The sequence below is a fragment of the Schistocerca gregaria genome, chromosome 7, assembly GCF_023897955.1.
Source record: "Schistocerca gregaria isolate iqSchGreg1 chromosome 7, iqSchGreg1.2, whole genome shotgun sequence".
NCBI classification, from domain to species: Eukaryota; Metazoa; Arthropoda; class Insecta; order Orthoptera; family Acrididae; genus Schistocerca; species Schistocerca gregaria.
In genome coordinates, this window is record NC_064926.1 from 370,028,710 (window position 1) to 370,053,720 (window position 25,011).

Below are 25,011 nucleotides of genomic sequence, written 5' to 3' on the forward strand. Positions count from 1 at the left end.
ATCACAACCCATAACCAATAACAGACAATGATAATTACAATGACATAGGTATCAATGATGGCTGAGTGCCAGATTAACTACTTCTTTCTATTTCAAAGTTACATTAACATTTAATAACCACAGTATTTAATTTGATGTGGAGAATAGTTATTATTATTTGGAGGATAAGGAGACTTCTTTAGCTGACAAGCAAGACGTGTTACTATTGCAAACTCGGACTAACAACCACGAGCCTAACGTTGCAATTGCTTTTGCACTATGCTTGCGAATTTTACTTTCAATTCCATCTCCAAGCGTAGTTAAGCCATCTAAATCAGTCCTGGCTATATAAATGAAATCAGGTCATGAGTGTGGAAAGATTTGCCTTCACCAACATGAGAACAGCGTGACACGTCTTCTGTTTCCGAGCTCTCGACTGACATTACTGCTTCCACTATCACGGACAGACCTTGTCTCACAACAATGCTTAGAATCGCGCACCCATGTTTCGCCCTCAGATTGTTACTGTCGATATCTGAGTGCTTACACAATGAAAAAAATAGCATTAGGTTGGATACATTGTTTTCAATGTAAGAGTTCTGACACACTCCTTACAGTGCAAGTAATTTTCTGTGACTGATTCTGAATAATATTTGTGTCATTAATAAATTATAAGAATTTCTATAAATATCTACGCTAGCAAAGCACCCAGTTATTTTTCACTCCGAAGCTTTCCCGGGCAACAACAGTAGATCCGCTTACCCCATTTCGCCGGGTCAGCTGCCTGGTGCTGATGTCAGGTTCATATTCCCCAGTGTTAAAAACCTGTCCCTACAGGGTCTCCGTACGTACTAGGGGCACCCGACTTGCATGGTTACCCGTTCCAGTAAACAAGCCTGTCTCAGAACAACGACGAACCGCTTCTGAAATCAGTTTAATGTGCGGTTGCAGTCGGTGTGAGTACTTTTCCCCATACATAGCCATACGCCTATTTGTATGTAAAGAAAATGTCGGCCTGTTTCTGGTGGGTACACTGGGCTATCGTCTCTCAGTACTGCAATGCACTATACACGACCCCACCAGATTGAGACGCCAACGGCAGTGAAGCATATGACCCTTGGTCGAGCTGTAAGGGCGCGACACGGTCATGTTCAATGTCACTGACTTCTAAAGTGAGGATGTGAAACACAAGTACAGACAGAACATTCACACCTTCATGACGCTTTGTCAAGTGTGGTTGCAGTCAGTGACACCCGTACTGCCACATTCAGGTCGGTGTACTTCCCTTGGTACAGATTTCGGGCCTCATGTCTGTATGACCTCTTTAGCTCCTTATCTCCACAGGGATGATTTCCTGCAATTTTTTGCCATTTTGAAAAATCACGCCGTATATATTTTCCACTCTAGGAACTTTGGTGGTTACCAAAATGTATCATGCTACTTGTGAACCACAGTCGATTGCAGATGAATAGGATATACACGGCGGGACAAATGAAGGTGCCCAGATTTCGGCTCTTCACAATGCCAACATTTTGAAACTATTTATTGAAGCATTAACGGAGGAGAAAAAGATCTACAATTTCCTCAAAATGGCTCTGAGCACTATGGGACCAACCATCTGAGGCCATGAGTGCCTTAGACCTTAGAACTACTTAAACGTAACTAACCTAAGGACATCAGATACGTCCGTGCCCGAGGCAGGATTCGAACCGGCGACCATATCAGTCGCGCGGCTCCAGACTGAAGCGCCTAGAACCGCTCGGCCACCCCGGCCGGCTTACAATTTCTTGCAAATGGATGAAGCAACTGACTATACAGCCTGCCGGACACTGGAGCGCATATAGACAGTCTTCACGTCTGACAGAGGTGTTAGCAGTGGTCGATCTGGCCGCGACCTTAGCTGGTCACTCAGATCCCCTGAACTGTCAGTGTGCGATTACTTTGTGTGGGGAGTCTTCAAGTGTAAGATGTATCGCAACAACCCTCACAATATTCAAGAAGTGCACAGAACATTTCTGATGAGACGGAAGCAATTCCTGCCCCCATCCGCCTTCAGCAATTACCTGATCAGAAACCTGCCAAGAGATGAATGGTGGGCACCTTCAACATTTGCTATGGTCAGATTAGTACTGCAATTCCTTTCCTGTGCTTTATATCTTCGTAGCCTGAAGCTCTGTAATGCGGGTCGCTTTTATTTTCCCCACCCACTACTGATGAAGGTTAATGACTTTCCTGTGCGAGTCCGCTAGTGAAAAAAAGCACCTACACTCCTGGAAATGGAAAAAAGAACACATTGACACCGGTGTGTCAGACCCACCATACTTGCTCCGGACACTGCGAGAGGGCTGTACAAGCAATGATCACACGCACGGCACAGCGGACACACCAGGAACCGCGGTGTTGGCCGTCGAATGGCGCTAGCTGCGCAGCATTTGTGCACCGCCGCCGTCAGTGTCAGCCAGTTTGCCGTGGCATACGGAGCTCCATCGCAGTCTTTAACACTGGTAGCATGCCGCGACAGCGTGGACGTGAACCGTATGTGCAGTTGACGGACTTTGAGCGAGGGCGTATAGTGGGCATGCGGGAGGCCGGGTGGACGTACCGCCGAGTTGCTCAACACGTGGGGCGTGAGGTCTCCACAGCACATCGATGTTGTCGCCAGTGGTCGGCGGAAGGTGCACGTGCCCGTCGACCTGGGACCGGACCGCAGCGACGCACGGATGCACGCCAAGACCGTAGGATCCTACGCAGTGCCGTAGCGGACCGCACCGCCACTTCCCAGCAAATTAGGGACACTGTTGCTCCTGGGGTATCGGCGAGGACCATTCGCAACCGTCTCCATGAAGCTGGGCTACGGTCCCGCACACCGTTAGGCCGTCTTCCGCTCACGCCCCAACATCGTGCAGCTCGCCTCCAATGGTGTTGCGACAGGCGTGAATGGAGGGACGAATGGAGACGTGTCGTCTTCAGCGATGAGAGTCGCTTCTGTCGTGGTGCCAATGATGGTCGTATGCGTGTTTGGCGCCGTGCAGGTGAGCGCCACAATCAGTACTGCATACGACCGAGGCACACAGGGCCAATACCCGGCCTCATGGTGTGGGGAGCAATCTTCTACACTGGCCGTACACCTCTGGTGATCGTCGAGGGGACACTGAATACTGCACGGTACATCCAAACCGTCATCGAACCCATCGTTCTACCATTCCTAGACCGGCAAGGGAACTTGCTGTTCCAACAGGACAATGCACGTCCGCATGTATCCCGTGCCACCCAACGTGCTCTAGAAGGTGTAAGTCAACTACCCTGGCCAGCAAGATCTCCGGATCTGTCCCCCATTGAGCATGTTTGGGACTGGATGAAGCGTCGTCTCACGCGCTCTGCACGTCCAGCACGAACGCTGGTCCAACTGAGGCGCCAGGTGGAAATGGCATGGCAAGCCGTTCCACAGGACTACATCCAGCATCTCTACGATCGTCTCCATGGGAGAATAGCAGCCTGCATTGCTGCGAAAGGTGGATATACACTGTACTAGTGCCGCCATTGTGCATGTTCTGTTGCCTGTGTCTATGTGCCTGCGGTTCTGTCAGTGTGATCATGTGATGTATCTGACCCCAGGAATGTGTCAATAAAGTTTCCCCATACTGCGACAATGAATTCACGGTGTTCTTATTTCAATTTCCAGGAGTGTATATCGCTACCAAAACTTTATTTATTTGTTAATCCGTTGCGGCTTATTCCATCATCAGGTGTCTGCAGTTAAGACTGGATTAACTTCAACAGCGACACACTTTTATATACAACGAAAGCTTACGAAACATGAAAAATTCAGAAGTTAAGAAAATGTATGAAGTGCACTCGAGAAAATGGTTGGAACTTGCCGGGCAAAGAGCAATCGCAATGTTGTAACCTATGCCTAATAAGGGCGTCAGTTAACGCTTTGTTCTAAAATTTAAGTTCTAGCCGCGAGGTGGCACCAGTGTGAGAAACGTCAAATTGTTCAATTTTTCGTCTTTTGTAACTCGTTCCTGTATAGAATATTAAATGCAGATATCTGACAATACAAGTAGCCGAAACGGCGTAGTAAATAAGTATCTATACGTTTTTATACGAAAAATACAGTAGTTTTATAGGAAAAATACAATATTAAATAGAGATCGCTGATTAACGGAAGTCCGAAGCGACAAGATGAAGAAAGGTTTATTAGCAAAATAAGTATCAAATGCAGATATCTGGTGATAGCAGTAGCCGAAATTGCGTAATAAATAAAGACAATTTTAATAGCTATCTGAACAGTTTTATTGACAAAATAAATAGGAAATGCCTGGTGGTCCCTACGGCCTCGCCCTGTGGTGCCAAAGATCGACGCGCCGCGAGGAAGCCGCGATTTCCCCTCTACTTTGCTGCGGCAGCCAATACGTGAGGCGCGGCGCTGGCTGCGTGCCGGCTGGCCTGGAATGCCGTATGAATATTAACGCCACCCAGCCGCATCGCGCTCCGGCACGCCACGCTGCGCTAGTCTCGCCAAAGGCTCGAGTCAGCATTTAGGAGCCGCGCCCGCGTCTCTGTCGCACACTTCATCCTTCACCCGAAGACATTAACGCAAATGCTCGACACAACAGCATCCATGTTATAATGAATTTTAGGGGACAGTCCTGTTGAGAAACTCAGCGACATATGGTAAGCGAGTCTCGTTAATGAATTACGAGTTTCGATCTCCATCATCATCCTCAGGCAACAAAATATCACATGAGCATGTTTACATAAGCTCACAGGACAAAATAGTTTTCTTCCGCTTGGAAGATCAAGCTGACTGCCTTGGAACGCTGTGGTCGTTGTGTGACAACACACCGCTAACGTAACTCACGACCGGTCATTTATGTACATGTGCCAACCGGGTTTATAGATCTAGCGCAACATGATGGACCGACGTGCAGAGGTGGCAAAATGGCTGAAAGGGTCTATCGTATCAATACGAACTGTCTACAGAGCGTTCAAGGATTGATCTGCCACTTGCAGCCATGTGAAACAATGTCAAAGTAGTGATGGTAAAAGATCGTAAAGGACGGAGACTGGAAACGAGTGTCACGCCTGTCTATCACTTGTAATCAGGACGGATATCATGGCTGTCAGTGAAATGGTTCAAATGGCTCTGAGCACTATGGGATTTAACATCTGAGGTCATCAGTCCCCTAGAACTTAGAACTACTTAAACCTAACTAACCTAAGGATATCACACACATCAATGCCCGAGGCAGGATTCAATCCTGCGACCGTAGATGTCGCGCGGTTCCTGACTGAAGCGCCTAGAACAGCTCGGCCACACCGTCCGGTGGCTGTCAGTGACTGCAGGATCTTGTCGATAAGTTTAGGGGACAAAATTGCGAAGGTAACTGCGGGCGCTGGACATATGCAGACGGGTATGGTGCCAAAGACCATTTCTTACAGCCGTACAAAAAACTGCACGTACACAATCGGCCAAACAAAACAGAAAGTAGACATCGTGTTGTTGTTTATGAAAACAGAACTGCTTTCTCGGCCTAGAGCCGTATCATTAGCTGCAAAAACGTTAAAGGATCGTAGGAATACACACAGTTCCTAGACAAAATTTACTATTCATTAAATTTCGTCAAAACTATGGCGAGCGAAAGAGAACAAAGATATGCTCCATTCTTTAAAGTTAACCGCGTCGCTGGAAGGCTGGGCAGCTCGGTACAGGGCAAAGTAAAAGTTGCTCGCACGAAAGACAAAGAGAGAGATCTTTAACGTTGCTGCGCCTGATGATGCGACTTTATGCCACGAAAGCAACAATTTTACCACCTGTTAGCAGAGTTCTTCCTAACACCATGCCTTTCAACAGCTCGCGTAGTCCATATTATATAATAATTTGTGATAAGCTAGACACCTCCTCACTGGTGCAAGTATCGTTGTGCGACGCGTCACGATTTTTCATCTTGAACATGATAAAACTCTCCCAGTGCACCGACAGCGCAATAAGGCGTTTAACTGATAATATTAAGTCCAGGCTGGAGGTAGTCCTTCAACAAAAAGAGGGGGCTTACAAAACACTCGTTCGACCTGAGTATTGCTCATCGCTATGGGATCCGTATCAGGGGGACATGGAGAAGATCCCAAGAAGAGCGGCGCGTTTTATCACAGGGTTATTTGGTAAGCGTGATAGCGTTACGGAGACGTTTAGCAAAGTCAAGTGGCAAACTCTGCAAGAGAGGCGCTCTGCATCACGGTGTAGCTTGCTGCCCAGGTTTCGAGAGGGTGCGTTTCTGGATGAGGTATCGAATATAGTGCTTCCCCCTACTTATACCTCCCGAGGAGATCACTAATATAAAATCAGAGAGATTCGAGCGCGACGGAGGCTCTCCGGCACTGGTTCTTCCCGCGAACTATACGCGACTGGAACAGGAAAGGGAGGTAATGACAGTGGCACGTAAAGTGCCCCCCGCCACACAACGTTGGGTGGCTTGCGGTGTATAAACGAAGATGTAGATGTAGTTGTGTCACGTTTTCAGTATTTTCGGTACTTATAATTTATCATAGCTCTGTTAACTATACTCACGGGGGAATGTCGTTGCAATTTTGCGCTGTTGTTAGCTTTAGATGGTGCTCCCTCTTCACTTCCTTACAATAGTTAATACTGTTGATAGCACTGTTTACCACATGCATGGCAAAATGGCGTTTCAGTGCTGCTGTGTTACAAGCTACTGTTTCTAAAATTCGCTAATGCTAAACAGAATGTTCTTCATTTTAGCAGTTAGTTTTTAAGGGGCAAATAATAGTGTACCGTAATTCGGTGCATTACTTAAACATTTCAAAACCATTTGTGGCAGCGTCATCGGAGGAAAGAAAGATCTACGGTTGCTTCCAACAAGATTCAGCAACTGCCCATACAGCCGACCGAACCTTGGAGCACATTACACAATTTTCACACCTGACCGACTTGTTAGCAGAGATCAGTCCCGCCGCGGCGGCCTCCCAGATCACCTGATCTGTTAGTGTGCGATCAGTTTGCCATCAAGTCTGAGGTGTATCGAAACGATCCTTAGGGTCTTCAAGAACTGCAGCAGAACATTGGGGATGAGACTGCAGCAATTCCAGCAGTCCAGCTTCGGTCCGAATTCACCAAGTTGCTGAGTAGGGCCAAAAGTACCGAGAGATGAATTGTGGTCATTTTCAACATCTGCTAAATCGAGTCAGTCCTGTATTTCCTTTCCTTTGCTGTGCTCCATTGCATGCTGGAACTCTGTTCTCTGCGCCACTTTTATTTGCCCCACCCAGTGTTTAAACATTTGTACGTGGACCCATCTAACATTCCTAACCACGCTTGTGGCATCGTGTGATTGTGTTGCTCTTCATTTGTACATAAGAGCATGGTTCGTGTGAACACGGGAGTAGCTACACACAAGTGTGCTCTACCCAAACTGTGGGTCCCTACACGGCGGGACACCAAGAAAGAGAGAGAGAGAGAGAGAGAGAGAGAGAGAGTGACGACCTTGTGGTTTTTGACTGGAACATCGTTTTTTCACTTCAGTTATGGTTGCCTGTAATGTTACCGCAGCGGTTGTGTCATTCAGTGTTGTTCTGTGTATGTTTGGCACTGACAGCGGCACTGAAAATTCAAGTAGTGCTGTCGTTTACTTCTACCCTGGAGTGCTCTATTTTAAACTAGCAGTCTTAGGAATGTTATCATAACGCGAAACTTGGGTTAGGTGATTTGATTTCTTGTACTTAGTGTGTGAACCAGTGTTCCTGCAGCTACTGAAACCTTGTTTGTTGTCCCCATATTCCATCAACGTGAGTGCCTTCTCTACAGTACTTGAAAAGAGTTAGTGTTGCTACGTTAAATTTTTGCTGCAGATCTCATTGAAGCTTTTGGAGGATTTCGGTGTATTAGTTGCTTCACATGCTTGATCGTGGCAGACTTTTCATTGTTATTGTTATCTACTCTTTTATATTAACTAATTGTGGGTGACATTTTGTTGTGAGACAACATATACCACTTTCATTGATTTCTCTCCAAGATTGTATTTACTGTTAGATATCCTGTCTCTTTTTGTATAGCAATATTTGATACACAATTTTGTCAAGTTATGTTTACGGAATACTTTCTATGGTAATGATTCTGATCAATTGTATATCATTGACAAGTTATACGGAGGCCTGTGAGGGCTTCCAGTCTTGGGGGAGACAGTTAACACGCCAGTCAACCAGTTACCTCAACAAGTAGTTGACATATTCAGTGCACATGTGTAGGTGTTCTAAAACTCATACAGCAAAAATGAACCAAACCATTTCTGTCTGGAACGTATTAAATATTGTGGCACCAAATTCAAGAAGGAATTCTCCAAAGGAAGACGGTGTAGGACAGTATGATGACACTGTTGTAATGTCTCTGGTAGATCTGCCTTTTCAGGAAGATGAATATACATTTGACTGCTCAACTGATATTATATTGGATAGAATAGTAAATGAGGAAAATGTTTTTATAGTCGATAAAGAAATTAACAAAGTGGAAGACTGTAGTGGTAGGGGCAGTGGCTGAAACAGTGTTCCTCAAACAGAACCTGACACTACTTGTGACTATGAACCTCCACCACATGAAGGTGAGAACTACAGCACGTTATTGAATTCATGTACAAACACAAACTTCAAAGTAATATTTGCAGATGTTGAGAAAAGTGACATCATGAATATTTATTTCAGGAAACAAGGTTATGAAAGAACTGAAGATAAGACAACACATTCTATTCCAAATTAACTTAGTAAGGAAAGGAGGAAAATGCGTCCATTACTGGCACTTGAGATTTCGGACAATGCGAGAAAGTAAGACAAATGGGGAAAACAATGTTTAAATGTTCTGCGGCTTTAATAGCACGTTTCAAGAAAGAGTACTGAATGTGCCGTGCACTCATAACTGATTTCATGACAGCCGGAGGTGTACAGGAACAAAAGCAACATATTTTCCAGTCTGGAGTCAGTCTTGCCGAAGCAGTGATCCAGAAAACTGCACGTTCCAAGATACAGAGATACTACATTTGGAACACTGAACTAACCTATGGTGCGAGCATACTTATATAAAACTGTTTCCCTTATGGCGTTTTTTTCTTCTTTTTGGGTCATCAGTCTTCTAACTGATCTGATGCGACCTGTCACGAATTCTTCTCCTTTGTCAACCTCTTCATCTCAGAGTAGCACTTGCAGCGGGGTATGTCCCCAATTATTTACGGGACGTATTCCAGTGCCCGCCTTTCTCTACAGTTTTCACCCTCTGCACCTACCGTGGAAGTCATTCCTCGCTTCCTCGCTGTTTAAACAGATGTCTTATAATTCTGTCTCTCTTTATTGTGTGTTTGTCATATATACTCCTTTCCTCGTTGATTCTTCAGAGAATGTCATCATTGGTTACCTCATCAGTCCACCTAATTTTCAACAATTTTTCTGTACTAATGCATCTGAAATATTTCTATTCTTTTGTGTCCCGGTTTCCCCACAGTCCATGTATCAGTACCATACAGTACTGGGCTCCAATGGTATATTCTAAGAAATGTATTCCTCAAATTAAGCCTTATTTTTGATAATACTGGAATTTTTATGTCCAGGGGTGCCCTTTTCGCTACCGCAAGTCTGTTCCTTATATACTCCTGGCTCCGTCCGTCATGCTTTATTTTACTGTCTAGGTAGCAGATTTCCTTAACTTCATTTAGTTCGTGGCCGTCAATCCTGATTCTAAGTTTCTCGTTGTTCCCATTTCCGCTACGTCTCATTACTTTCGTATTTCTTCAATTTATACTCAATACATATTTAGTACTGATTAGACTGTTTATTCGATTCACAAGATCATATCTTTCTTCTTCAAATTCACTGAAGTTATCAATGTCATCAGTGAATTGCATATACGTCTACATCTACGTCTACGTCTAGTGCTCCAAAAGAGGACAGACAAGCGTAGTGTAGATCTGTAGGTCTCCGAAGTGTCTTGACAGTAAAATGCAGTTTTTGGTTTGCCTTCCCCATTACATTTTCTATGTGTTCTTCGCAATTCTTACATATTTCGTTGAAATTACGGTCATTATATTTGACTGATTTGCCACGTAACAGAAGTTTAATCGATTCCTTTCAGCACTCATGTGGATGACCTCACCATTTCACGATTTAGAGTTAACTGCCACTTTTAGCTATTTACAGATACCTTTTCTAAAATATTTTGCAGTTTGTTTTGATCTTTTGATGACTTTACAAGACGATAAAAAGCAGCATAATTTGCAAACCACCTCTAACTGCTGCTCAGATTGTCCTCTAAATCATTTATATGGATAAGGAACAGCTGGGGGCTTATAGCACAACCTTGACGAACACATCATTTCTGTTTCACTCGATGAGTTTACGCCAGTTACTACGAACAGTGACTTCCCATAACTGACATGATATGTAATTAGCACACCATTTTATCAAAAGCCGCATGTGAAGTACAATTTCAGTAACCTTGTCAATAGCAGTCAACACTTAGAGTGAGTAAAGAGCTAGATGTTTTTCAAAACAACAATATTTTGTAAATCCGAGTTCACTGTGTGTCAATCGACTTCTCTCTTCGAAGTAAAGCAAATAATGAATTTCGAACTAAACGTATGTTCCAAAATACTGCAGCATATCGACGTTAATGACATGGGCCTGTAATTTAATGGATTTCCCCTACTGTGTTGCTTGAATGACGGTGTGACCTGTGCAACTTTCCAGTCCCTGGTACATTTCTAGCGCCGAGCGAACTTTTTCACATCATTGTTAAGTATGGGGCTACTGCATCAGGATATTCTGAAAGGAATGTAATTGGTATACAGACTAGACCGGAGTACCTGCTTGTATTAAGTGATTTATGTTACTTTACCACTCCGAGGATATCTACTTACTACTCATGTTGGCAGCTGTTTTTGATTCATATTCTGCGGGAGTATTTACTTCAACTTCCTTGCTGTAGGAATTTCTGAAGGCTGTGTTTAATTACTCTGCTTTAGTAGCACTCTCATGGATAGCATTTCCATTGCTAGCGGGCAGAAAAGGCATTTATTGTATTTTGCCGGTAGCATACTTACGACCAGAATCTCTTGGGTTTTTCTGCCAGGTGTCGAGACATGGTTTCGCTGTGGAAACTATTATAATCATTGACAATTGAAGTCTGCCCTAAATTCCGAACATCTGCAAAACATCACACATCTTCGGGATTTTACGTTCATTTAAATGTGATATGACTTTACAGTTGTTTCTGAAACAGTGTTCGCAGCTATTTAGTGTACCAAGCTCCGTATTTTGTTATTTTATTGGTATAACTCTCAACTGCTGTCGTTACATTTCTTTTAATTCACGCCACATCTGCTCTACACTTACATTGTTAGTTTCGAACGAAAGGAAATTGTCTGGCTGGAAGGAGCCATGCTACTTTTTCGTTTAATTTTGTAGGATTTGGGAGCTACGGTATTCAGTCTCGCTACAACAGCCCTGTCTTTACTAATCTCTGTAATCGCTTTGTTGCCCGTTATTAGCGGAATACGCTATGGTATCAAAAGTACCCAGACACCCCCAAAAACGTACGTTTTTCATATGAGGTGCATTGTGCTGCCACCTACTGCCTGGTACTCTATATCAGCGACCTCAGTACTCATTAGAAATCGTGTGAGAGTGGAATGGGGCGTTCCGTCGAGCTCATGGACCTCGAAAGTGGTCAGGTGACTTTGTGTTACTTGTGTCATACGTCTGTACGCGCAATTTCCATACTCCTGGTCCGTAGGTCCACAGTTTCCAACCTGACAATGAAATGGAAACGTGAAGAAACACGTACAGCACTAAAGCCTACAGGCCGACCTCGTCTGATGACTGACAGGGACCGCCGACAGTTGAAGACAGTCGTAATGTGTGATAGGCACAAATCTATCCAGACCATCACACAGGAGTTCCAAACTGCATCAATATCCACTGCAAGTACTATGATGATTAGGCGGGAGGTGAGAAAGCTTGTATTTCATGGTCGAGTGGCTGCTCATAAGCCACACATCACGCCGATAAATTCCAAACGATTCCTCGTTTGGTGTAAGGAGCATAAACAATGGATGATTTAACATTGGAAAACGTTGTGTAGAGTAACGAATCACGGTACACAATGTGGCGATACGATGGCAGGGTTTGGGTACGGCGAATGCCAGATGAACCTCATCTGACAGCGTGTGTAGTGCCAACAGTAAAATTCAGAGGAGGTAGTGTTATGGTGTGGTCGTGTTTTTCATGGAGAGGGGCTTTCATCCCTTTTTTTTGCGTGGCACTGTCACAGTAAAAGCCTACATTGATGTTTTAAGCACCTTCTTGCGAAGAGAAATTCGGGGATGGCGACTGCATCTTTGTACACGTTCAAGTTCCTGTTCATAATGCACTGCCTGTGGTGGAGTGGTCAGACGACAATAACATCTCTGTAACGGACTGGTCTGCAGAGAGTCCTGACAGCAGTCCTATGGAACACCTTTGGGATGTTTGGGTACGCCGACTTCGTGCCAGGCCTTACCAACCATCATCGATAGCTCTTCTCAGTGCAGCCTCAGAGAAGTATGGGCTGCCATTCCCTAAGATACCTTCCAGCGCCTGATTGAACGTATGCCTGCGAGAGTGGAAGCTGTTATCGAGGCCGAGATTGGGCTAGTACCATACTGAATCCCATCATCACTGATGGAGGGCGCCACGAACTTCTAAGTCATTTTCAGCCCGGTGTCTAGATACTTTTGATCACAAAGTGTATTTCGTTTGTTGCTAAAAGGTCAAGTGTGTTTTCATAACTGTTTACTATTTGAGTGACATCATGAACTAACTGCTGGGAATAATTTTCAGAGAGTGCTTTCAGCACAGTTTCGCAAGATGTTTTGTACGTATCTAGTGGGTATTGAAACACGTATTTTCGCCAACATATCGAGAGTAAATTGAAGTCAGCGGCAACTATAATTATATGAGTCTAATAGCTATTTGTATTTAGACACAAGTTTTCTTTGAATATTACAGCAATCTACATCTGCATGACTACTCTACAATTCACATTTAAGTGCTTGGCAGAGGGTTCATCGAACCACAATCTTACTATCACTCTACTATTCCACTCCCGAACAGCGAGCGGGAAAAACGAACACCTAAACCTTTCTGTTCGAGCTCTGATTTCTCTTATTTTATTTTGATGATCATTCCTACCTATGTAGGTTGGGCTCAACAAAATATTTTCGCATTCGGAAGAGAAAGTTGGTGACTGAAATTTCGTAAAAAGTTCTCGCAGCGACGAAAAACGTCTATGCTGTAATGACTTCCATCCCAACTCGTGTATCATATCTGCCACACTCTCTCCCCTATAACGCGATACTACAAAACGAGCTGCCCTTCTTTGCACCCTCTCGATGTCCTCCGTCAATCCCACCTGGTAAGGATCCCACACCGCGCAGCAATATTCTAACAGAGGACGAACGAGTGTAGTGTAAGCTGTCTCTTTAGTGGACTTGTTGCATCTTCCAAGTGTCCTGCCAATGAAACGCAACCTTTGGCTCGCCTTCCCGACAATATTATCTATGTGGTCCTTCCAACTGAAGTTGTTCGTAATTTTAAGACCCAGGTACTTAGTTGAATTGACAGCCTTGAGAATTGTACTATTTATCGAGTAATCGAATTCCAGTGGATTTCTTTTGGAACTCATGTGGATCACCTCACACTTTTCGTTATTTAGCGTCAATTGCCACCTGACACACCATACAGCAATCTTTTCTAAATCGCTTTGCAGCTGATACTGGTCTTCGGATGACCTTACTAGACGGTAAATTACAGCATCATCTGCGAACAGTCTAAGAGAACTGCTCAGATTGTCACCCACATCATTTATATAGATCAGGAACAGTAGAGGTCCCAGGACGCTTCCCTGGGGAACACCTGATATCACTTCAGTTTTACTCGATGATTTGCCGTCTATTACTACGAACTGCGACCTTCCTGACAGGAAATCACGAATCCAGTCGCACAACTGAGACGATACCCCATAACTCCGCAGCTTGATTAGAAGTCGCTTGTGAGGAACGGTGTCAAAAGCTTTCCGGAAGTCTAGAAATACGGAATCAACTTGAGATCCCCTGTCGATAGCGGCCATTACTTCGTGCGAATAAAGAGCTAATCATCTGAGTTGGGATGGCGCTAGTGAGATAAAGTTATTATATTATTGCGGTTGATAGGAGTGGTATTTACCCATACAAACTCACAGAAACAATCTAATCCACTTACGCCTCAACATAAACTTCTAACGCCATCAAACACTACTGCCAACTGCTTTCAATCTGTCCTTTGAGAACACCGCTACTTCCGTGGAAAAAATTTTGTCTGAATATATCTCTGGCCTTAGTCAGTTTTCTGTGCCTATAACGATTTTAGAAATTGTGCTCTCTATTAGGGCTTGGAGCTCTGGTACTTTCCCAACACAGCTGCGACAATTTTCACCTGTTGTAATGATGGTTCCTGGACCAACATTCTTCCTGTGTTTGGCCTGCTCCCCTTGAATGATTCTCTGAGGTCCTCTAACATAAAAAACAATCCGATCTACGCCACACAACCCCTGCTACACATGTAGCCGCCTCCTGGGTATGGTCGATTCCTGAGGTATTTAACGGAACCCGAAACTCAACCACTCTCCTACGCAATGTCGAGGATTCAGCAGACTATAGTTTCACATAACCGTTTGAGTCAGTGTTTCAGTCCCTACAGTCGGCTCTGAAGTCTGCAATCGGTCCTGTTTACTATGCTGCAAATGGTGAGCTCTGCTTTGAGCTCGCGAGCAAGGCTGGCAGTGGTTACCATTTACGATTGCCGCTCGAAACCATTCTATTCTGATCCAAAGCGACACTCACCTTTGGTACCGGCGTGACCCGTCACAAGTAGTTGGCTGCACTCTGTGCTCTTCATGGCATCTGGAAGGACTTGTTCCACCTCTGGAATGACACCAAACGGTTCGGACACGGATTATACGTTGGCTTTCCTCCCCTCCTTGGTATCCACGTCCCTAAGGGACCGTATAACGCACCTTACGCTGGAGCTCCAAACTATCAATAATCCCAGCCTTTATGACTCCCTGGATCTTAGAGACTGATGAGTTTGGTCTGATACAGGACGAGTGACAGCATCTGACTGAGGGACCGTGTTAGCCTCAGAGAGTACCTGCATCCTATTTGTCAGATTAAGCAGAAAGCCTTTCGTTCGGCCCCCAGGGCAGTCTTTCAGCGCCTGACCACCCAGAGGCGCCCTCTTATTCGACCACGTTTAAAGGTCAACCACAGTGCGAGCTGTAACTGGGCTGGCCACCGGTGCGGCCCCATCATCGGACTTCACGTGCTGGACGTCCATTGGTTTCCCACGGTCGGCCCACAACAGTGTTGTCCATCCACTGCATCTTCATGCTGTGTAACCGAAGCCATCACAGCCTCGAGGTCATAGTGAAATGTCACATTCTCGCAAGTATCCGCAAATACAAATCACATTTGCCATCCATACTAAAGACTTTCAAACACTGCACTACACAGACAATCAATGGACTATCGACACGCACTTTTTGTACTTCCTTCAATCAACGATGAACTCAATTCTTTTTTTTTTTTTTTACCCGCGGTTTCTTCGCAGTTACCTTCTATGCACTTACGTGTTTCTTTCCCATTTCTATAACTGCCCTTTTCAGATGTCAATTCATCTTAAATTGCACTGCCTTGCTGCAGTATCTAAAGCCTTAGAGAATTTCAAGCGTACCTATTCACTCATTAGTTGTTCCATATTGACTCTTCCTGACTAATTTCATACGCGTCAGCCTACTCTTCATCACTACTGAATTGTGATCTAAGCCTAAATCTGTTCTTGCGTACGTCTTACATTCCATTATCTGATTTCGCAATCTCTACCGGACCATGCAATAATGTAATTGGATTATTTCCGTATCTTCTGCATACTTTCTCCCATTGTCTTCGCTATTACTAGGTGAAATTTATTACAGAATTCCTGTCTTTCCTTGTACCATGGCTTTCCTTGTACCATGTCTATATTCTCCCGTAATTCTTTATCCTACTCTTTCCCCTACAGCCATATTCCAGTCCCTCGTGACTATTAGATTTAATTTTTCCTTTTCATAAATCATTTCCCATTTAATATCCTTATATATTTTCTCTACCTCTTCCTCTTCAGTCTGCGACGTCGGAATGATATCTGAACTATTGTTATCGGTATTGATTTGCTGTCGATTGCCCTCCCGGAGTCCGAATGGCGGATTATTCCGGAATCTTTTGCCAACGGATAGATCATAGTGACCCTTTGTCAATTACAGGCCACATATCTTGCAGACACACATTACGTGTCTTTAATGCCATAGTTTCCATTGCCTTCTGTATCATCATAAAGTTGATCATTGCCGATTCTTCCGCCTTTAGCGGCAGTTTCCTACCCCAGTGCCCTTAACCGTTGCCCGTATCTCCCCTCTCTTTGACAGGACCGCTGGCAGAATGTGGGTGTCTCCTTGTGCCGGAAGTCTTTGGTTGTCACTGTTGATTTTGATAACAGAAATGTCGCAAATAACGATAGGTGTATACAATTTTGTAATTCTTTGAGTGGTCACGAGGACTCAACAGTAGTAAATGATTCATTCGTGGGTAAAGACACTGAATGCATAATCATTACACCAAAACAATAATATATGTACAACCTTCGAATGTATATTACTGCCGGCAATATAAAAAGTACGGAATAGAAGTAACAGACTCTGTATTTACTCTCTGCAGTGACTTCTACACTAAATAAGGAAATAGAATTTGCATAATGGAAATGCATTATATTATTAATAACCAACAGAGTGGAAGTATTTGTCTAGGTCAGAGGCGATGTCGCTCAATATTGGCGACTTTCAAGCAAAATACGACTAGTGTTTACTGGACTGTGCTGATAATGATTTTGATGATGATCATTTTGTCTGAAATGCAAAACAAGAAAGGTAAAGGTTACCTTAGGAAACCTATGTTTGAAATATCAGATATGAACAGAATAACACCATGAATGTGTTTGTGGCTTATGGCACTGAAGAGCTCAATCTGCAAAGTCAAACCTACTGCAGTGACGTATTTGTGTTATATTTTTAGCTGACTTCTTTACTATAACGTCCTGTGACGGCAATACCTGTAGATACAGTAATTAGGCTGGGTTTGGTATCATATTTCTACCTCATGATCTGGCCAAGTCACGCAAATTAATTATATATCTTTCCGTGACAGCCCTGATTTCCCTTATTTTATTAAGATGGGCATTTATCCCTTTGTAGGTTGGCGTCAGCAAAATATTTTCGCATTCGTAGGAGATAGTACGAAATCGAAATTTCGTGAGAAGTTTTCACCGCAACGAAAAACGCTTTTGTGTTAATGATGTCGAGAGCAAACGTTGTTTCATGTCCATGACACTCTCTCCCCTACTTCTCGACAATACATAAAGTGCTGCTGTTCTTACAACGACGGGCAAACGCAGTATAGGCAGTCTCTTTAGTAGATCTGTTGCATCTTCTGAGTCTTCTGCCCATAAAACACAGTCTTTGATTCGCCTTCCCTACAACATTTTTTCGTGTGTTCTTGGTAATTACTAGGTATTTTGCTGATTTTACGGCCTTTAGATTCAATTTATTTATCGTTGAAACCTCAATTATGACTAAAGGGATGTAAGGCGAATGGTTCGGACCCATGTACGATCGTGTGTCATTTCCTGTTACTATCTTATTGACTTAAATACCTGTGAAACAGGTAAGCTAATTACCAAATACAATCAGGCACGCCTCCGATGACAACAGCTTCAGTTAAGTGAATTACCAAACAGAAAAAAGGCAGGACTTCTACAATCACAGCTTCAGTTAAATGAAATCACCAAATAGAAAACAGGCATGCCTTCTTCAATAACAGCTTCATTTAAGTGAATTACCAAATAGAGAGCAGACAGCCTTCTTTGATAAAAGCTTCAGTTAAGTAAAGTTACCAAATGAAAACAGACAGGCCTTCTTTAATAACAGCTCCAGTTAAGTAGAATTACAAAACCCAAAACAGAATATGCCGTCATGAATAACTGTTTCAGTTAAGTAGCCAATAATTGGAATACCTTCCTCACAAGGGGCCACTTGAATTCTTATACGCAAGGAGCACAAGACTACACCAAATAGGAAGACCAAGAGTGGGCATAACGATAGCACCATCCTTCAAAGCCCTGTTAGTTGGGTATAGACTGGTAAACGAAATATTAACACAGCAAGGTTAATTAAGCGAATACAACAACAACCGCAAGTTGGTATACCTGCGTCACTGCAAGGTACCGCCTCTACAACGACGGCCCACCGCCCGGAAAGAAACTAGGCTGCCAAACCCAATAACATAGCCACAGGAAGTGCAAATTTTGAGACCCACACATCTCCTAATACAATTAACAGAGCGATGATATCAGCAACGTCCGAAGGTATTTCGAAACCGGCACCCGACCGTGTTGCAGGAGAAAGATACTTATTTGGTGTTCGAGGACGTTTGAAAGGGATGTCGGCTGAACCCCACCCATCTAGGTATGGGCTGATGACGGGGAAAGGGGGGAGGGGGTGAGGTCCGGTCACATTATTGAAGAAACACGTTATCTCTCCGGCTCAGGACACACCATCGGCTCACAGAGTTTAAAGCTGTTCTTCTAACAAACAACAAAGGCCATTATCGACTCAGGAAAAGCAAACAACAGCCAAAATCAAGGAACATACTGGTGATGAAATAGATCAGCTAAGAAATAACAATGATCGTAGCAGAGATATAGGTATCTGTAAAAAATAACAGTTCTGACCTAAAAATCCAAAACTTTACGGAAGTTTACGAATTTAAGCTGAAGCTTACTGATTCCAAAGGGGGCCTGAATTCAGCACAACGAAACTGGCTTCTCTCATCGGTGTGCCACGTCCGAGAGCTGGCTGGCCAGGCTACGCACAAAGATGGATCTCGAAGTCAGCCTTGGATTCAAATATGCCCAGCAACCACTCGCCGGGTTCCGTGCCCAAGATACTGGCACAAGTGCTCGCCTTAGACGTTGAGCGGATCTCTCACACCCTTCTTCTCGCCCCCTTACCACTCCCCAACCCCCATGACAACACGCCCAGTCGCCATCAACAACCTCGAGCAAACAAGAGGGACATCACAAGATAGATCGAACTAGTGGCACCAAGAATTTGAGAAGCGAAGCCCCTAGCTCCACCACGATCAATCGTAACCGAAGTTTAGCGGATTCCTCTTAGTAACTCGCGTGGATGACATAACAATTAACCTGGTTCATGGTCCATTGCCTATTTTTGCACTGTATAGATATCTTCACTAAATCATTATCCAATTTGTTTTGATCTTCTGAGGACATCACAAGCGATTAACAACATATTCATCTGCAAACGACCTAAGACGGCTGCTCAGATTGTCCAAAAAGTCTTTTATACAAATACGGAACAACAGTGTGCCTATAGCACTACCTTGGCGAAACCCAGAAATCATTTCTGTTTTACTCGATAAATTTACGCCGGCCGCGGTGGCCGAGCGGTTCTAGGCCCTACAGTCTCGAAACGCGCGACCACTACGGTCGCAGGTTCGAATCCTGCCTCGGACGTGGATGTATATGGTGTCCTTAGGTTAGTTAGGTTAAAGCATTTCTAAGTTCCAGGTGGCTGATGACCTCAGAAGTTAAGTCCCATAGTGCTCAGAACCATTTGAACCATTTGGTAAATTTACGTCATACCCGAACGGTGAACTCTATGACAGAAAATCACGATCCAGTGCCACGACTCAGGCGATATTTCAAAAGCACACAGTTTCATGATGAGCCGCTTGTGAGGTGCAGTACCAAAAGGTTTCTGGAAATCTAGAAATATTCGATAAATTTGAAATCCCTTGTCAAAAGTACTCAACACTTCGAGTGACTAAAGAGCTCATTGTGGTTCACAAGAACGATTAGGTGTGTGAGTAGCTCATTCTCTTCGAGGTAATTCATAAGGTTCGAACACAGTATATGCTGAAAAATCTTGCTGTATACCGACGTAAATGATGTGGGCATGTAACTTAGTGTGTTAATCCAACTATCTTTTTTGAATATTGGTGTGACCCATGCAACTTCCCAGTCTCTGGGTACAGCCCTTCGTACCAACGGTTGTATATCGTTGTTACACATGGAGCTACTACATCAGCATACTCTGAAAGGAACCTAATTGCTATACACACTGGACAGGGAGGCTCACCAGTTGCTTCACTACTCCGAGTATATCTACTTATTAGTTACTCATCTTGGCAGCAGTTATTGATTCCAGTTCTGTTGGAAAAATTACTGCGTCTTCTTTGCTGAAGGAATTTCGGAAGGTTGTATTTGGTAACTATGCTTTAGCAGCATTCTGATCGATAGTGCTTGACTTACGTCGATAATCGATTTGGATTTTCTGCCAGGTTTTGAAACGAAGTTTTACTGTTGAAGCTACAATGTTGTTATTATGTCACATTGAAATCGCGCTAAATTTCAAACATCTGTAAAACATCGTTTTGGTGATATTGCGTTCGTTTAAATGTGACATGCTTTTATCGTTGTGTCTGATAAAAAATTCTGACCTTTTTTGTGTACCAAGAGAATCAGCACCGTCTATTTTTAATTTGTTTGAAATAAATTTCTCACATACTGTCGATACTATTTCCTTCAACTCAAGCCTCACCTGGTATACACTTACAGTGTTGTTTTGGAACGATTGGAGATTGTCTTTCAGGAATGCGTCATGAGAATTCTTATCTCCTTTTCTTAGTAGGTATACTTTTCGTTCATTTTTGCATGATTTAGGCGTTGCAATATTCAGTCTCACTACGACACCCCTATGTCCACTAATCCCTGCATCCCGTATGATGCCCGTTATTAGCTCTGGATTGTATTTGCTGCTAAGTGATAATTGTATAACCGTTTACTACTCGAGTAGGCTCATGAACTAACTACTTGGAATAGCTTTCAGACAACGCATTTAGAACAGTTTCGGATGAAGTTTTATGCGTATATCCTGATTTACACAAGTATCTTCGCCAACATGCCGACGGTAAATTAAAGTCACCACCAACTATAACTGTATGGGTCGGATGCATTGAGAGTTGGCAGTACTCTCTCAGGATTTAAAGGTTGGCTACAGCTCACATACACAAGCTCTTGAACCCAAGATATTGTTGTCGCGCTTCGCCGCGCACGGATGAAATAGTGGCAGTTTGGTAGCCAGTGTAGGAGCCCGCCTGCTGTGGTGCGCACGTGTGTTGGGCGAGGCGTCGTCGCGTAGCTGCCGTACTGCCGTGTCCGCCAGCAGCGACACAGGATTTGGTATTGAGTTAATATTTTTTTTTAATTTGCAGCGCGCCTATTAATTTAAAGAAAAGGGTTTTAATTTTGATAACGATAGGAGTTTAATTCTTAAGGGAAACCATTGTTAGGCAAATAGATTAAGTATTGATTTTTGTCATTGATTTCTTTTGTAATCGTCAGGGAATTGTTTCAATAGCTATTTAATTCAGTCCGTCTCAAGAGTTTGATTAATTTTTTAACATTGCTTTAATACCACTAGAATCAGATTTACATACGAAACGATTATTCAAAGAGCTTCTAGCGTTTTGTTAATTAAATGAGAAAGAATCGCATTCAGAATATAGTTTTTGAAAAAAGGAATTACTTTTTTGGGTTATCATTTATCGAGTTTAGATTTGACGAAACCCTTTCTCTTGAATTATATGGAGTTGTAGTAAGCAGCGGCAGCAACAGGAGAACACGCATTGCACTCAGAATGAATAACAGGTTTTCTTATGTTTTTGTTAAATAATGGAATGTAGCAGATCAAACAGTGGCAGCAGAAGCATCAAGTAAGTTATCTGTGCGCACAGGACCTATCATCATCATCATCATCATCATTTATGACTGATTATACTTTTCAGCGTTCAGTCTGGAGCATAGCCCCCTTACAAAATTCCTCCATGATCCCCTGTTCAGTGCTAACATTGGTGCCTCTTATTATGTTAAACCTATTACTTCAAAATCACTCTTAACCGAATCCAGGTACCTTCTCCTTGGTCTGGCCCGACTCCTCCTACCCTCTACTGCTGAACCCATGAATCTCTTGGGTAACCTTGCTTCTCACATGCGTGTAACATGACCCCGCCATCTAAGACTGTTCATCCTGACTGCTACATCTATATAGTTCATTCCCAGTTTTGCTTTGATTTCCTCATTGTAGACACCCTCCTGCCATTGTTCCCATCTACTAGTACATGCTATCATCATAGCTACTTTCATATCCGTAACCTCAACCTTGTTGATAAGGTAACCTGAATCAACCCCGCTTTCTCTCCCATACAACAGAGTTGGTCGAAAGATTGAACGGTGCACACATAACTTAGTCTTGGTACTGACTTCCTTCTTGCAGAAGAGAATAGATCGTAGCTGAGCGCTTACTGCATTAGCTTTACTACACCTCACTTCCAGTTCTTTCACTATGTTGCCATCCTGTGAGAATATGCATCCTAAGTACTTGAAACCGTACACCTGTTCTAACTTTGTTCCTCTTACTGAGGAAATTTAGAGAACTAGCATTTGAGGCTGACTGGAGTACAATTTTACTGCCACCAACTTATATTTCGCGGAAAGACCACAAAGATAATATAAGAGAGATTAGGACTCGTACAGAGGCATACAGGCAGTCATTTTTCCCTCGTTCTGTTTGGGAGTGGAACAGCGAGAGAAGATGCTAGTTGTCGTACGAGGTACCCTCCGCCACGCACCGTATGGTGGACTGCGGAGTATGTATGTAGATGTAAATGTAGACTGTGATTCAGTGTCGGAACACTTAGAAGGTGCTACAGGTCTACTAAAGAGACTGCTTACACCACGCTTGTCCGCCCTGTTCTGGAATATTGCTGTGTTGTGTGGGATTCGCATCTGGTGGGACTGACGGATGACATCTAAAAGTACAAATAAGAGCAGGTCGTTTTGTATTATAACGAAATAGGTGAGTTAGTGTCACAGACATGATACGTGAATTGGAGTGGCAGTCATTAAAACAAAGGCATTTTTCGTTGTGACGGGACCTTCTCATGAAATTTCAATCGCCAGTTTTCTCCTCCGATTGCGAACACATTCTGTTGCCACCCACCTACATAGGCAGAAATGATCATCACGATAAACTAACAGAAATCAGAGCTCGAACAGAAACATTTAATTTCTCGTTTTTCCCGCGTGCCGTTCGAGAGTGGAACGGTAGAGAGACAGCTTGAAGGTGGTTCATTGAACCCCCGCCAGGCACTGTATTGTGAATAGCAGACTGATCACGTAGATGTAGATGTAGATAGCATAATATTGACTATTGGAGGTCGGCAGGATTGCTAAAAAGTGTTGATCCACATCATCACACTGAAGATGCAAGGTCAGTTAGCAGTGACAGCAACGGCTAGTCCCCTGCAACTAGCAAGACTTTGTCTCTATCTAGGCTTCGAAGACGCCTGGCGTTAGATAATACCCTCTTTGCCACAGGAGTATACCTCAAACAAGGCTCCTTAGTTTCTCTGGCAGATGATAGGTAACTCCTTAGTGACTAAGATATAAACGTAACGAAAAATACTGACAAAAGAATTTCCCAGAACGTTCTTTGTTAAAATGGATAGCAATGGACATTCAGGAAATTCTTTTATGTTCACAGTGGCAGAACCATGAGACATGCAGGCTGTTTCTTTTAATTTGGCACGACTAAATATTTCGAAAAATAAGCATCACACACAGAAAAAAACGTTCCAGAATATCTCCCTAACTTAATCCCTTCAGTTTGGGGGGCAGCTTTCTACTTAAAAATGGAAGCACGCAATGTTTTTGGCAGATTCCTATTCTGTTCCAAAAATACCCAGGCCTAACCTTCCCTTCCATTGGAAGTAGGTAGCGCTTTAATATAAAACATTCTGTTTTTCTGGTTAACGCAGTTAAGAACCCACTCATTTTATTCTACATAACGTTTGCGATAAAAATATAAACATTTTTTCCTTTAAAAAGAGGATTTTTTGGTGAAAATTTAATTTAGTTTTGCCACTTTAATTGTAAAGGAAATCATTTAAACTTGGACGTTTTTAATCTGACAAAGAAGCTACTTTTAACGTAACGTACTTTTCTGTAGCCTTTCCCACAGCATCAAGGTGCTGATACCTCTATCATCGTATGTTTTTTTGTGCAACCCCACTCCTCTCGCCGCGGCCGCCACGTAACTACCGAAGGAATACAGCCCTCAACCGTTCTAAGCAAAAATGTTCATAACAATAGCCACAGGCACACCTGTCACCGACAGACATACAGCATTCCGCGTGAACTCCCAAGCGCAAAAACCATCATCGCTCTTCACCACTTTATGCACCGCATCTCAATGCAGAGCCAGTGCCTTCACAATCACGAAACCAAACGACTTGGCACCATTATGCTCTGGAGCATTTTCTGTTTCATAAGAAGTAATGTACGTTTTATCTGTAGAACGTAAAATCGAAATAATCATAAATTGTGCCGAATGTTTTGTTGGTAGGCCATGATGATGTAAAAATACACTTATGGACGGAAAAAAACCGTCGCTCCAAGGAGGAGTTGTAGGACATGAACAAAAGTTGGTAGATGTGTTTCTATGTTACCTAGTCAGATTTCTTGATCGTGAGCCGTAGTGATCTTTGAGATTTGATATAGTGAGTACCTTCTGTGATATTGCAGAGAAACATGCCAAGAATGTAGCCACTGTATATGCTTGCTCACAGTGGTGCTCACGAGAATTTACGGTCGTAATAAGATCGAGTAGGACAGGTACTTGGCGCCAGCGAGAGGGAATGCTATCATGTTCAGCGTATGGCTCCGGACCATTGTATTGCATCTGAGGAAGCAATTTGCGTAGCCGTTGGCACCAAAATGACGCAATGTGTT